This window comes from Mesoplodon densirostris, chromosome 6 (genome assembly GCF_025265405.1).
Source record: "Mesoplodon densirostris isolate mMesDen1 chromosome 6, mMesDen1 primary haplotype, whole genome shotgun sequence".
Taxonomy (NCBI): Eukaryota; Metazoa; Chordata; class Mammalia; order Artiodactyla; family Ziphiidae; genus Mesoplodon; species Mesoplodon densirostris.
The window spans coordinates 27,674,423-27,689,284 of NC_082666.1; the positions used below are offsets into that span (position 1 = coordinate 27,674,423).

Below are 14,862 nucleotides of genomic sequence, written 5' to 3' on the forward strand. Positions count from 1 at the left end.
CCTCTCACTGTTGTGGTCTCTCCCGCTGCGGAGCACAGGCTCCGGACGCGCAGGCTCAGCGGCCACGGCTCACGGGCCCAGCCACTCCGCAGCATGTGGGATCTTCCCGGACCGGGGCATGAACCCGTGTCCCCTGCATCGGCAGGTGGACTCTCAACCACTGCGCCACCAGGGAAGCCCTGGCAGGTGGATTCTTAACCACTGCGTCACCAGGGAAGTCCCTAACTAAAATATTTTAAAATGTCCAAATATTCATATGAGTAGTTGTACAAAGTAGTAAACGTGGAAAATTATCTGAACCTTCTAGCTGATACATTTTTGGAGTTGGAGAGAGTATTTAAAAAAAAAAAGTGAGCTTGAAAAATAAACAAGATTCAAAGGATCCATGATTCAGAACTGGGTTTCCTGCATTAAAATAAAGTAATGCAAAATTGACTGTGAAAAAAATAACACTTAGTAAATGAAGGCTTTTCTTTTTCCTGTGTATCAAATCAAATGCATTTCATAAAGGAGCAGGAACCTCTTAAAATAAATACAATGAAGCCTCCTTTAAGCATTTACTCTAGGGACTAACAAAAATCAATTGCCTCCTCAAGTTAGATCTTTAATAAAAGATGGAATCAAAATGGTATTGGAAGCTGCGTCCACATTCTGAAGAAGTGGCCCCTTAAGACGGCTGATTGCCCACCAGGCAGCATCTTTAGTACAGATTCTGTTGTCTTTTTTAAAGGAGATGGTTTGATTGAGGAATGCCACATTGAATACAATGTCTAGTCCTTGCCATATTGAATATAAGCTTTAGCCCTTCATCTGTTTAGTTATTAATGATCAGATTCATTATCTTAAATAACAGAGAGAAAAAATATCTCCAAGCCTCATAATAACAAGAGGGAGTATATTTATTTGTACTTCTCAAGAGAACTCCGCTTGGCTGATATCACCTAATTAATCTTTAGGCGTAAGGAGGATGCGGTTTTAATGTCCCTCAATCTGTAGATCTAATAACTGTGGAACATAGAAGATAAATTGTATTTGCCCTGAATAGCTGGTTTTAAAGGAGTCTCTACAGTGCCAATAATGAAGCCCATTCTAAGCTTTGTACACAAGGGGACTTTGACTCAGAGCTTCCTGTATGGAATGCCTGGAGACTGTTGAAACAGCAAAAATCTGTTAGAAATGTTCAGGTGGTTCCAGTTCTTGGAGGAACACAGTCTGTGCTCTGCCTTTGGGGCTTACTAGGGCCTCTTCTCTTTCCTAAATTTTGGGATCTGGGTGGGTTGGGATGCTGTGTGCAGTAAAGTACACAGTGACAATTCCTACCATGGGAGAGAAGGATTAAAACGTTGTCATATGTCACTTGATCCACGTGGATGGGGCAGTGAAACAGTGAAAGCGGAATGGCTGTAATGATGACGATGATGAAAATGAGGACAATGTTAATGACTTATTTTATTAAGTGCTACCCCGTGCAGGCCCAGAACCAAACATTCTACTTACTTTATTTTCTTTAATCAACACAATACTCTATGAGGTTGGTATTATTATCATACCAAGTTTGCAGGGAAGAAAATAAAGTGTCTGACTTCTGTTAATAAAGAAAAATGTGGAAAATCAGAGCTTCACAGGAGTCATTTTTTAAAAATTGAAGTATACTTGATTTACAATATTATATTAGTTTCAGATGTACAGCATGGTGATTCAGTGTTTTTACAGGTTATACGCCATTAAAAATTATTACAACATGATGGCTATAATTCCCTGTGCTGTCCAATATATCCTTGTTGCTTATCTATCTTATACATAGCAGTTTGTATCTCTTAATCCCATACCCCATCTCACTCCTCCCCCCTTCCCTCTCCCCACTGGTAACCACTAGTTTGTTTCCTATATCTGTGGGTCTGTTTCTGTTTTGCCATATACATTCATTTGTTTTATTTTTTAGATTCCACATATAAGTGATATCATATGTCTGACTTATTTTTTTTTTGTCTGTCTGACTTATTTCACTAAGCATAGTATTCTCTAGGTCCATTCACCTTGCTGCATATGGCAGAATTTCATTCTTTTCTATGGCCGAGTAATGTTCCATTGATATGTATACTATATCTTCTTTGGCCATTTGTCTGTTGTTGGATACTACTTGGGTTGCTTCCATATGGTCCAGTTAGTTTTCAGTGAGAATTGTTCCACATGTAGATGTATTTTTGATGTGCTCACGGGAGGACATGAGCTATACATTTTCTTACTCTGCCATCTTGATTATCTCCCTGAGGGAGTCATTTTTTTCTGATGCAAAAGATGGCAGTTCACTTTGCAATGCTCCTCTATACAATTCAACTCAGTTTTTGATTTGAGGATTTCTTTGGGATACTGTGTGCAGGGTTTGGGCTGGGGACTGAGCATAGGGAAATGAAAATGGCACAGTGTTTGTCGTTAAGAAGTTCAGCCCAAACTGGGCTACAAACTCAAATTCTTTCAGGGGCAGCCATGCAGCATGACACCAATGAGTATGACAAGGACTGAGGCCAACTGGAGATGTTCCAATTTAACGGCATTAACAACAAAACTTCCTGCCGTATGACCAGAACCCCTCTCTGGGCTGGATTAAGTCTGGCATTATTTTGCAACTCATGGACTAGCTATATTCTAACTTCTTGACCAATATCATATTTTCTCTCTGACTTTTCATATTAAAATTAAAACATAGGACCTTTACCTCTGTGATATGGAAATTTTGATATGGAGGCTTAGGAACTACTGACGGCCATGCTCTGCTTTGAAGGATGCCACTGTAGTGAGAATGGAGTAGGCTTTTAGAGAGAAGCAGAGACAAGAGATGAGGTCCTGGAAAGGCCAGATGGCATTCATATCACCAGTTCCAGTTACCCTAAGGCCCAGTGGTACCTCTCCTGTGATTTGTTCAACAATTTCTTCAGTTATAGAAAATGATACTCTAGAATATCCTTCCAAGATATTTCTCTTTCTCTTTTAGCCAGACCTAGTTTAAGGGGTTTCTGCCACTTGTAACTAAAAGTGACTTGATTAATTCACAGGGCTGCCTGTGAATCCAGTAAGGGAGACGAAGGAGGTAGAAAGCCAAAGATGAGAGTATTGGATCCATCCAGAGAGCACACAGCCAGCTGGGGCCATCTATACTCATAAGTCTAAACATAGAGACACGGGTACTCAAAACCAAACAGTTGGAGTCAAAATTAGAAGACAAACGGATACTAAGGGAATTGGGGGGAAAAAACTGATAAGAAAAGAAATTCAGTTCCTATTTGGAACTGAAGCCGAAGCCATAATTAATGAACTTTTGCCTGAAAGCTGTTGGAAAATGGATTCTGGTATTTCTCAGTAGGTCAAAGACAGGGCTCTTAAAGGAGGGGAAGCTGGGACTAGTTTTCAAAAGGAGGAGGTGAAGCTGGAGGTACTGGGGCAGTCTATAAAGTGGACTCACTTCTTTAGATTGTCTCAGAACTTACCCTGGCTTCTTAGGGGTCTTCTTCTCTCATTGGAGGTGGACCAGGATGGCTCTACTGGCTTCATCTTCATCTGGACCTGAACTCTAAGGGTATTGCTACCTTCTTAGTATCAGGGAACATATAACACATCCTGAACATATTCTGTGAACATCTTCCATGCTTTCTATTGCCAGCTCTGTTTAAAAAAACAAACAAAACAGCTTTATTGAGATATAATTCATGTGCTAAACAATTCACCATTTAAGGTATATAATTCAATGGCTTCTAATGTATTCACAGAGTTCTGCAGCCACAATGACAATATATTGTAGAACATTATCTCCAACCACAAAAGAAATCCTGTCCCCATTAACAGCTACTCCTCATTTCTCTCTCAACGGTCCCACTCCCAGCCCTAGGAAACCACTAATCTGGTTTTTGTCTCATTAGATTTGCCTATTCTGGACATTGCACATAAATGGATTCATATAATATGTGCCTTTTGTGATTGGCTTCTTCCACTTGGCATAGTGTTTTCAAGGACTATCTATGTTGTAGATATATGAATAATTCATGTCTTTATTTCCAAATAATAGCCCATTGTAGGTATATACCACATTTTATTTTTCCATTCATCAGCTGATGGACATTTGAATTGTTTCCACTTTTTGGCTATTATGAATAGCAGTGCTGTGAACATTCATGTACAACTTTTTGTGTAGATGTATGTTTTCATTTCTCTTGCATATATACTTAAGAATGGAATTGTTGGGTCATGTGGAAACTTTATATTTAACATTTTGGGGAAATGCCAAACTGTTATACAAAGTAGCCACACCATATTACATTCCCAGTGGCAAAGTATAAAGGTTCCAATTTTGCTGTATCCTCACCAACACTTGTTTTATTAAATGTTTTTTGACTGTAGACATCCTAATGGTTATGAAGATATATCTCATTGTGGTTTTTATTTGTATTTCCCTCATGGCTAATAACATTGAGTGTCTTTTTATGTACTTATTGGCCATTTATATATCTTCTTTGTAAAGATATCTATTTAGATTCTTTGTCCATTTTTTTTAAACATCTTTATTGGAGTATAATTGCTTTACAACGGTGTGTTAGTTTCTGCTTTATAACAAAGTGAATCAGCAATACATATACATATATCCCCATATCTCCTCCCTTTTGCGTCTCCCTCCCACCCTCCCTATCCCACCCTTCTAGGTGGTCACAAAGCACCGAGCTGATCTCCCTGTGCTATGTGGCTGCTTCCCACTAGCTATCTATTTTACGTTTGATAGTGTATATATGTCCATGCCACTCTCTCAGTTTGTCCCAGCTTACCCTTCCCCCTCCCCATGTCCTCAAGTCCATTCTCTACATCTGCGTGTTTATTCCTGTCCTGCTGCTAGGTTCTTCAGAACCTTTTTTTTTAGATTCCATATATATGTGTTAGCATACGGTATTTGTTTTTCTCTTTCTGACTTACTTCACTCTGTATGACAGACTCTAGGTCCATCCACCTCACTACAAATAACTCAATTTCGTTTCTTTTTATGGTTGAGTAATATTCCATTGTATATATGTGCCACATCTTCTTTATCTATTCATCTGTCGATGGACACTTAGGTTGCTTCCGTTTCCTGCCTATTGTAAATAGAGCTGCAATGAACATTGTGGTACATGACTCTCTCTGAATTATGGTTTTCTCAGGGTATATGCCCAGTAGTGGGATTGCTGGGTCCTATGGTAGTTCTATTTTTAGTTATTTAAGGAACCTCCATACTGTTCTCCACAGTGGCTGAATCAATTTACATTCCCACCAACAGTGCAAGAGGGTTCCCTTTTCTCCACACCCTCTCCAGCATTTATTGTTTGTAGATTTTTTGATGATGGCCATTCTGACTGGTGTGAGGTGATACCTCATTGTAGTTTTAACTTGCATTTCTCTAATGATTAATGATGTTGAGCATTCTTTCATGTGTTTGTTGGCAATCTGTATATCTTCTTTGGAGAAATGTCTATTTAAGTCTTCTGCCATTTTTGGATTGGGTTGTTTGCTTTTTGATATTGAGCTGCAAGAGCTGCTTGTAAATTTTGGAGATTAATCCTTTGTCAGTTGCTTCATTTGCAAATGTTTTCTCCCATTCTGAGGGTTGTCTTTTTGTCTTGTTTATGGTTTCCTTTGCTGTGCAAAAGCTCTGAAGTTTCATTAGGTCCCATTTGTTTATTATTGTTTTTATTTCCATTTCTCTAGGAGGTGGGTCAAAAAGGATCTTGCTGTGATTTATGTCATAGAGTGTTCTGACTATGTTTTCCTCTGAGAGTTTTATAGTGTCTGACCTTACATTTAGGTCTTTAATCCATTTTGAGTTTATTTTTGTGTATGGTGTTTAGGGAGTTTTCTAATTTCATTCTTTTCCATGTAGCTGTCCAGTTTTCCCAGCACCACTTATTGAAGAGGCTGTCTTTTCTCCATTGTATATTCTTGCCTCCTTTATCAAAAATAAGGTGACTGTAGGTGCGTGGGTTTATCTCTGTGCTTTCTATCCTGTTCCATTGATCTATATTTCTGTTTTTGTGCCAGTACCATACTGTCTTGATTACTGTAGCTTTGTAGTATAGTCTGAAGTCAGGGAGCCTGATTCCTCCAGCTCCGTTTTTCTTTCTCAAGATTGCTTTGGCTATTCGGGCTCTTTTGTGTTTCCATACAAATTGTGAAATTTTTTTTCTAGTTCCGTGAAAAATGCCATTGGTAGTTTGATAGGGATTGCATTGAATCTGTAGATTGCTTTGGGTAGTATAGTCATTTTCACAACATTGATTCTTCCAATCCAAGACCATGGTATATCTCTCCATCTGTTTGTATCATCTTTAATTTCTTTCATCAGTGTCTTATAGTTTTCTGCATATTGGTCCATTTCTTCTTCCTCCTTTTTAAAAAAAAGTTTGCTCTCTCTCCCTAGATGATCACCTGTACTTGGCAGGTAAGTTACCACATATGTTAATGACTCTAAAATCTGTATCTCTAATCTAGAACTCTTTTTTGATTCTCCAGACCGACACATTTACCTGACACCAGTATTGCAGAAACCTCACAATCAGTATGTTCAAAAGTGAATCAACATTTATCTCCATAACCTGTTCCTCCTCTTCCTATGTTCCCTAGTGGAAGCATCATTCCACAGTGTTGTCAAAGACACAATCTTGGCATCATCCTGGATCTTTCCTCTCTGTCACTGTGTTAGTTTCATATTGCTGCTATAATATATTACCACAAATTTAGTGCTTAAATCATACAAATTTAGTATCTTACAGTTCTGGAGGTCAGAAGTCCAAAATGACTCTCACTGGGCTAAAATCAAGATGTCGGCAGGCCAGCATTTCTTCTGAAGGCTCTGTGGGAGAATCTGTTTCCTTGCTTTTTCCAGCGTCTAGAGGCTACCACTGTTTTTTGGCTTGTGGCCTCCTTCCTCCATCTTCAAAGCCAGCAAGGTCAGTCCTCACACTGCCATCTCTGGTTCTCTTTCTTCCCCCGCCTCTTCCACTTTTAAGGACCCTTGTGATTCCACTGGACCTACCAGGATAATCTAGAATAATCTCCAGGTTTAAGGTCATCTGATTAGCAGCCTAATTCTATCTGCAACCTCAATTCCCCTTTGCCATATAGCCTAACATACTCATAGGTTCCAGGGACATCTTTGGGGGGCTGTGATACTGCCTACTACACCTTACTTAGCTAATCAAACACTAGGTCTAATAGCTTCTGCCTCCTAAATATGTCTCAATCCCGTTCAATTCCCTTTTCCTCAGTTGTCTCCAAAATAATTCAGATCTCATCAACTGTTACCTGAATTATGCTAATAGTTTCCTAAATGGCCTCGCAGTGTTTGGCTTTCTCTTTCCCAATCCATTCTACACAACCCTTTCCCTCAGGATGTGGGCTATACTTCTTAACATGGAGTATGGGTCCCTTCACGATATATCCCTTGCTTACAACCCCACCTCCATCTCTTGCTACTATCTCCTTGTACCTTTTATTTTAACTACTTCTGAACTTCTGTCGTCTTCTTCCAACGCAGTGTACTCTCTCTTACCTCCAGGCCTGCATACCTGCTCCTTAAAACTGCAATAAGTTGTGTTTCAGTTTTCACTTTGCTAAAGTCTACTTTATTTCTCTTTCAGGACTCACTTGAAATATCACTTTCTTTAGGAAGTCTTTTGCTATTCCCCATCCTCCGGAAGTTATGTGTCCCTACTTCCCTATATCAGCACTTACTATTTTTGCATTGTAAGCATCATATCTGTCTTGCTTATCATCCCTGGTGTATTTTTAGTGCTAGCTGGTGCCCGACATATATAAAATTCTCAGTATAAATTTGTTGAGTTAGAGAAAAAAATCAGTATGGTCCTTTATCAAATAAACTGGCCTTGCTTGGTTCAGCCCTGCCTACCTCTTGAAATTCATCCTGCCTGTCTCTCACTCTTCCTTTCTGTGATCCATGCACACTGGCCTCTCAGTGCTGCCAAGGGCCCCTGCTCCATCATGCTGTAGGAACATTGCCTATGTTGTACCTTCTCCCTGGAATGAATTCCTGTGCCCATACCTCTCCTGCAGATCTCAGCCCAGGGGATCACTTCTTCAGGGAAATTTTTCTTGACTGTCCCCCTTTTATAGACTAAATGTTTGTACAGCCTCCCCATTCATATGTTGAAATACTAAACTATGGAGATCAGGCCTTTGGGCAGTAGTTGGGTTTTGATGAGGCCATAAGCGTGGACCCCATGATGGGATTAGTGTCCTTATGAGAAGAGGAAGGGACTAGAGCTGTCTTTCTCTCTTCATATGAAGACACAGTGAGAAGGCAGCCATCTGCACCCAGGAAGAGGGTCTTCATCAGACACTGAATTGGCTGGTACTTTGATCTTGGACTCCCAACCTCCAGAACTGTGAGAAAAAAATGTCTGTTGTCTATGGTATTAAGCCCCACAGTCTATGGTATTTTGTTATGGTTTACAGCAGTCTGAGCTGACTAAGACACACCCCATCCCCTTTCCCAGTCAAGCTCTCTTGTTATATATTCTTCAAAAACACTTATGTTAGAGCCATTATCTCAGTATTTATGCATTCATTAGAGGGGATATTTAATTAACGTTCGTCTCACTAACAGACTAGGTTCCATAAGAACAGGAACTATCTATTTTGACTTATCATTTTATTCCCATTCAGCCACCAATAAATATTTGTTGGATTAAAAAAAAGCAATGAATGAATCCTTTTATCCTCTGAGTTTCTCCCTTTTTCTCTCCCTTACTCCTTTTCTCTACTCTTCACTGTGCTAGCTAGGGCAACTTATCATAAACACATGAGCACAAAAGTGTTTCTTTGTCTACATTAGAATAGCTATATAAGACTCGTGAGATTGTCTGGACCAATCTCCATACCAGGCAGAAGTTCATTCACCCAGCCTGAGGCTTGGGCTGATAACTTATGAACTTTTTCAGTTGCTGGCAGCTCATGACATTTCAATTTGTTATATTTTTTCAACAGTTCTGATTGTTTGAAAACTCTCCATTTGCCAAACCAGCAACCATCTTCTTAAATCCCTCCCATTTATCCCATTTCAGCCCTCTGCAGCAATACATGATAAAGTTATTCTCTCTTCTATGTGGCTCCCTTCATATTCCTAAAGGCAGGTATTAGGGACTCTCTTCCATTGCCCAAGACCCTTGTCTAGGTTCCATTCCTTTCAACAATTGCCATTCTGTTTGTGTTTGGTGGTTCTTCTCTTGCTTCTTTCCCTATCTCCTTCCTTCTCCCACCCTTACTTCCTTCTTCCCATTTTTCCTTTCCTCTTCCCTTCCTCCCCATTCCCTCCTCTCCTTTTCTATTTTCTTTCTTTCCTTCCTTTCTCCTGTTTCCTCTTCCCCTTGTCCTTTTGTTTCCCTCTGTGCTTCCCTTCCCTCCTCCCTTTCCCTACTTCATTTCCCAAATAATATAAAGCAACTAGGTGATCTCTAGTTCTCATTTTTCTCTTAAAAATCAGACCTACCCTGATCATCACAGTGGACAGGGAAGGAAGGAGAGAGGGACATCCCCAGCTGTGAGTTATTTTGATAAGAGTGACAGTTGTGCTTTCATCCAAACTGCAGATGAAAATGTTGAACAGGATTGAGCTATGTACAGAAACCTGGGAATCCTACTAAAACTTCCCTTCAAGTTAATACTGATCCATTAATCAACACTCTCAGTTATTAATATGCCATCACCAAAGCCATGTGGAAAATGTGACTGATAATGTAATCACCAGGAAATCTTGAAAGCTAGATTTAATATTTCAGAGAAATCCATTCATTCATTTATTCACTCAATTGAGTGCCCACTTCATATGTAGCCCTGACATTTTAAACTGAATATTTTGGTAATGGCAGCTATAATAGAGCTTTGAAATTTCAGAATGTCAAGCTTCTGTCGACCCAGAAGTCATGTAATTAGTTTCTTGTCTGTTTTGATACATTCAGAAAATATACCATAGTCACTGATCAATTTTGTATTTGATCCTGGGTCCTTCTGCTTTAACTTTAGAATTTCCATTCATTGACTCATCTGACATGTAAGTGCATTGCTGTGGTGGATGCTTCCATCTTCTTGGCTAAATGAAATGGATATTGTGACTATCTCTTTTCATTAGGTCAGCTATACTGCTTTAGCATCCCAGAAGAAGCAGTCAAGGCTCTAGAGTGCATGAATGATTGGAATCTGTGAATCATTGTCAGTGTTCCTGGATCTTTTACCAAGGGGGTGGCCCTGAACAAGTGCCAGATATCAGCGCAGATCAGTTCCCAGCTGCACTGGGATACTTTACTTAAAACTACGGTTTTTCCAAAAGTGTGATAAGGACATACTTCCTTTCTGTCCAACCCCCTGTTCAAGTAATCATCAAATCTTGTCATTTTTTTTTTCTACCTCTTAACTCTCTTTGGTGTTTGTCCTCCCATCTCCATCCTTCTTGCTACTACTTTATCCAGATCATCATCATCTTCCATCTGAATTGCAGCCAGAATATTCTAGCAGGGCTCCCTTCTTCCTGCCTTGCCTTCCTCCTGATATTGTTCATACTGTAGCAAGAGCGATGTTTCTAAAACATAGATCAACTCAAGTCATTCTCCTGCTCAAAAACCTTCAGGGGCTTCCCTGGTGGCGCAGTGGTTGAGAGTCCGCCTGCCGATGCAAGGGACACAGGTTCATGCCCCGGTCCGGGAAGATCCCACATGCCACGGAGCGGCTGGGCCCGTGAGCCATGGCTGCTGAGCCTGCGCGTCCGGAGCCTGTGCTCCGCAATGGGAGAGGCCACAACCGTGAGAGGCCCGCGTACTGCCAAAAAAACCCCCCAAAAAACAAAAAAAAAACCCTTCAGTAGCTCCCTACTGCTTACAGATTTAGGCCTAATCTCTTATCAAGACATTCAAGGCCATTTGTGATTTGGTTCTAACCTTCCTCTATTGCCTGACCTTTCCCCATTCTCTGTATAGTTCCTTTGGCTCCCTCCATTTCCTTGAATGTATTGCCTTTGCACTTGCTAGTGTTCTGTCTGAATACCCTACTTTCTCCATCTTCTTGCTGACTACCCAAGAGTCCACGCAAACACATCAGAGATGCTCCCTGCAACACCCCTGCCTCACCAGACCCAGGCAGAATTGGACATTCCTTCCTTTTGTTTTTATGTTTCTTTAAATTAGGTTATTAACAGATTATTTCTCTCTTGAGGTAAGGGGTTATGATTTTATTTTGTCTATCCCTAACAACTGAAACATAGCAGGTGCATACTATATATTTGTTGAGTTAATTCATAAATACCATCACACTAGAAAACACTTATGTGGTCCTTATTCTGGATCAGGCACTGTTCTAAGCACTCTATACATGTTACCTATTTAAGGGGTGAATGTGTACAGCCTGGTGGCCTTTTTGGTTAATATGCACTGCCTTATGACTTAAATGTCACAGAAATGTGAAACCCACTCTAGCAGCCCTTCTGTCACCAATTTGAACCCCCATTTCCTTGCTTCTACTTTTCTCAGCTCACTAATGACATCCCTGAACGCTTCAGTCTATCTCAGTTCTAAAAACAATCTGCTGTTAAGGCAGGAAGTTTCAAGAAGCCCCAGTCCTCCTCCCCAATGAGTGGTAGTGTCAGGCACAAGCAGTGACCACAAGTTCCAAGCCATGCTGTCAGTGGCTTTGCAGCTCATCTGACTCAGAGTGTGGTATCTGAACAGTCACCCTATAATCTGTGTTTATCAAGCTCTCTATTCCTTTATCAGACCTTGAAATTGTCCATCCTAGAATTGTCTCCTTGTACCCAGTTTTCTAACTTCAGTATTCCCTCGTCCTCTATTCCTCAGGTGCCTCAATCAGTGGGACTAAACTTCTGACTTAATCCCTATTCCAAGGGACTTAGTCATTAAATGACTTTCTCAAGATCACATAGCCAGTAAGTGGTAGAACCAAGATTCAAATTAGTAACATTCTGATTCCAAACATAAAATAGCTTTTTCTCTGTAAATTGGAGGAAGAAACACTTGGGACAAGCACAGAAGTGTTTCTGGGCCACTAAAGGAGGTTGAGTTCATGCTAAGTGCTCAATGAATACTCCCTGTTTTGGATGTTGATCTAGTATCACTGCATAAGCCTCTCTTATTGATTGCTGCCAAGGCAATGATAAAATCATGAAGTGGAACCAATCAAAAGCTTCTCTGAACTTGGAAAGCCTTGTAGGTATATAACTGGGGGTTGCCAAAGGTGACAGAAGATGTGGTTAAAAGCACATTCAAACCCAGTGAAAGGCTGACAGTTGCTGGAACAACTTTCCCCAAGTAGGTGAGGGTATTTGAGTGTGGGGAACAGGTATGAATTCTGTGTAAACATTGTTGAGCTTGAGCTACCCTGAGATCACAGAAACTGTGAGGAAGCTGATGAGCCAGGAGAGTCTGCAAAGGGAGAGACACAGCAACAGCGTCAGGAGAGAGGGCAGGTGCCATAGGAGACCAAGTCAAGGGGAACCTTTCTAAAGAAGATACCATCCTCAAGACGGGAAGTGGCTAGAGCAGAAGATAAGCCTTCATCTATAGCAGGGGTTGGTTAGCAGTGCATACAGGGTGGGCAAGGCGGTTTCTGAATGAGTGAGCATACAACTGAATGGTCCCATGGATGTGAAAGTGAGCACGTGTGATCCGAATAAGCACCTTTAACATCAGAATGGGCTTGTGAAACATCTGTGTGCGTTGTGAAACATGTATGAACATGTGTAAGGTCTGAGTGAACATGTATTGATATATTACCCGAAAAAGGGTAGGTGGCATCTAAATAAACACATGAGTGTGGAAGATCAAAATGAATAGTTTAACATATGTAAGATTTAGGTAAGCATTTTTAACAACACAGCAAACGTGTATCATCTCAGCGAGCATGTGTTGTGTCTGATGAGGGTTTGTCCTGTCTCAGGTGTGACTTTCTGAATAAGCATGAGCATGATCTGAATATCAGTGTGTAATGTTTGAGCTATTTGCTATCGAAATGAATCTGTTTTTAAAACAACTAACGTGTAACATTTTAGTGAATGTGTGTGTCACCTGTGTTAGTAGAACATATGAATGAGGATGTGTAACATCTAAGTTGGTGGGTCTCAAACTTGAGCGTGTGCCAGAATCACCTACAGGACTTGTTAAGCACACATTGCTGGGAACTCTTCCCCAGAGTTTCTGAATCAGAAGGTCAGGGGTTGGGCCCAAATATGCATTCAGATGATCCTGGTGCTGCTGGTCTGGGAACCACATTTTGAGAACTACTGTTTCAACTATGAGTGATACCTATGTGTGGCATTTCAGTGAGCTGATTAACAGCTACATGGGCACATGGCAGATCTAAGTGAACACATGTAACATTTAAGGGTCATATGTATCACCTGAACAAACACTGTGAAAGCTATTCAAGCCCATGTAACATTGGAATGATGTGTGAGGAACATAAGTGAACCTCAATATGTTTGCAAAAACATCTGAATAAGCATGTATAAATATGAGGACACATGGACTATCTGAATGAGTTTGAGTACTATCTGAGTAGATATATCTAGACGGTATGTATGTGTTTTACATCTGAAGGCACTCATTGTCTATATGACTAGACAGACATCTGTACAAATAAATTACTGTGCATCCTGGAAAATGCAGCAATGAGTGTCCAGAGAATAAAGATGCACAAGAAACAGTAGCTACACTAGGAGCAGAAGCTACTAGAGGAGAATGGAGGTGGAAGATGACCTGTGAGTTCTGTTTTAAACACTGATCAGGTCTATAGCTATACCACCCGGAATGTGCTTCTTCTCATCTGATCTTAGAAGCTAAGCAGGGTCGGGCTTGGCTAGTAATTGGATGGGAGACCAACTGGGAATACTCAGTGCTGTAGGCTTTTTTTTTTTTTTTTTTTAAAGCTGATTAGGAATTCTCTAGAATGACAGGAGGAGGTAGGTGGGGAAAGTCTTTCTGTAAGAGGGTACAGCATAAGCAAAGGCATAACACAGAATAGCTTGGTGTGTTTGGGGAACCAAAAGTAGTTTGGGATTTCGAGAATAAAATATGATGTGGGAGCAGGGGCTGAGGCTAGAGGGTTCCCAGTGGATCAGATCATGGAGATCCTTATGAGCCATGATATAGAATATGGTGTTTTTTCCCTCCCAGTAAAAGATACAAAATCAATGAATTGGTTTTAGGCCGGGGATTAATGTGATGGGTTTATGTTCAGAAATATCACTCTGGAGCGTGAATGGAAGATAGATTGGGAATGGAGCAGGAAGTCTACTGCAACATCTGTTATATTTACAACAGATGATGAGGTCTTAAACTATTAACAACTGCAGTGGAAAATAAGGGACAAAATTAGGATCGATTTTAGGAGATAAAAGTCCACAGGACTTGTGGACCTGTGCACTGGTGGGTCATGAGTCTCAGGTGGAATGAATGGGAGAGACAGGGAATATGGGAGAATGGATTGGAAAGAATCATATATTTAGTATTAGACACTGTCAATTTAGGTGCTTCTTCGACATTCAGAAAGGGATGTTGTACACTTGGGTCTGGAGCTCAGAGGACAGTTCAGGCCAAAGACAGAAATTTGGAAATGATTAGTTAGTGATAACTATACTCATGGGAATGGCCAGACATTGGTGAGAAGAGTAAAGAGCAAAGAGGCCAAAGGTGGGGAAGCCCAGGATCATCAACATTTGAGGCGTAGGCAAATGAAGACTCAAGCAAAAGGAAATTAGGTGGAGTGTTAGAAAGGTAGAGGCATGCAGAATCATGTGACCTCATGAAACATTGAATTCCTTTAAAAGTT

At 40.5% G+C, this 14,862-nt stretch overlaps 1 pseudogene; it reads left to right on the forward strand.

Moving 5' to 3' along the window:
- The first annotated feature begins 13,819 nt into the window (after window positions 1–13,819).
- On the forward strand, window positions 13,820–13,938 carry LOC132492817 (5S ribosomal RNA; annotated as a pseudogene).
- Window positions 13,939–14,862: the final 924 nt, after the last annotated feature.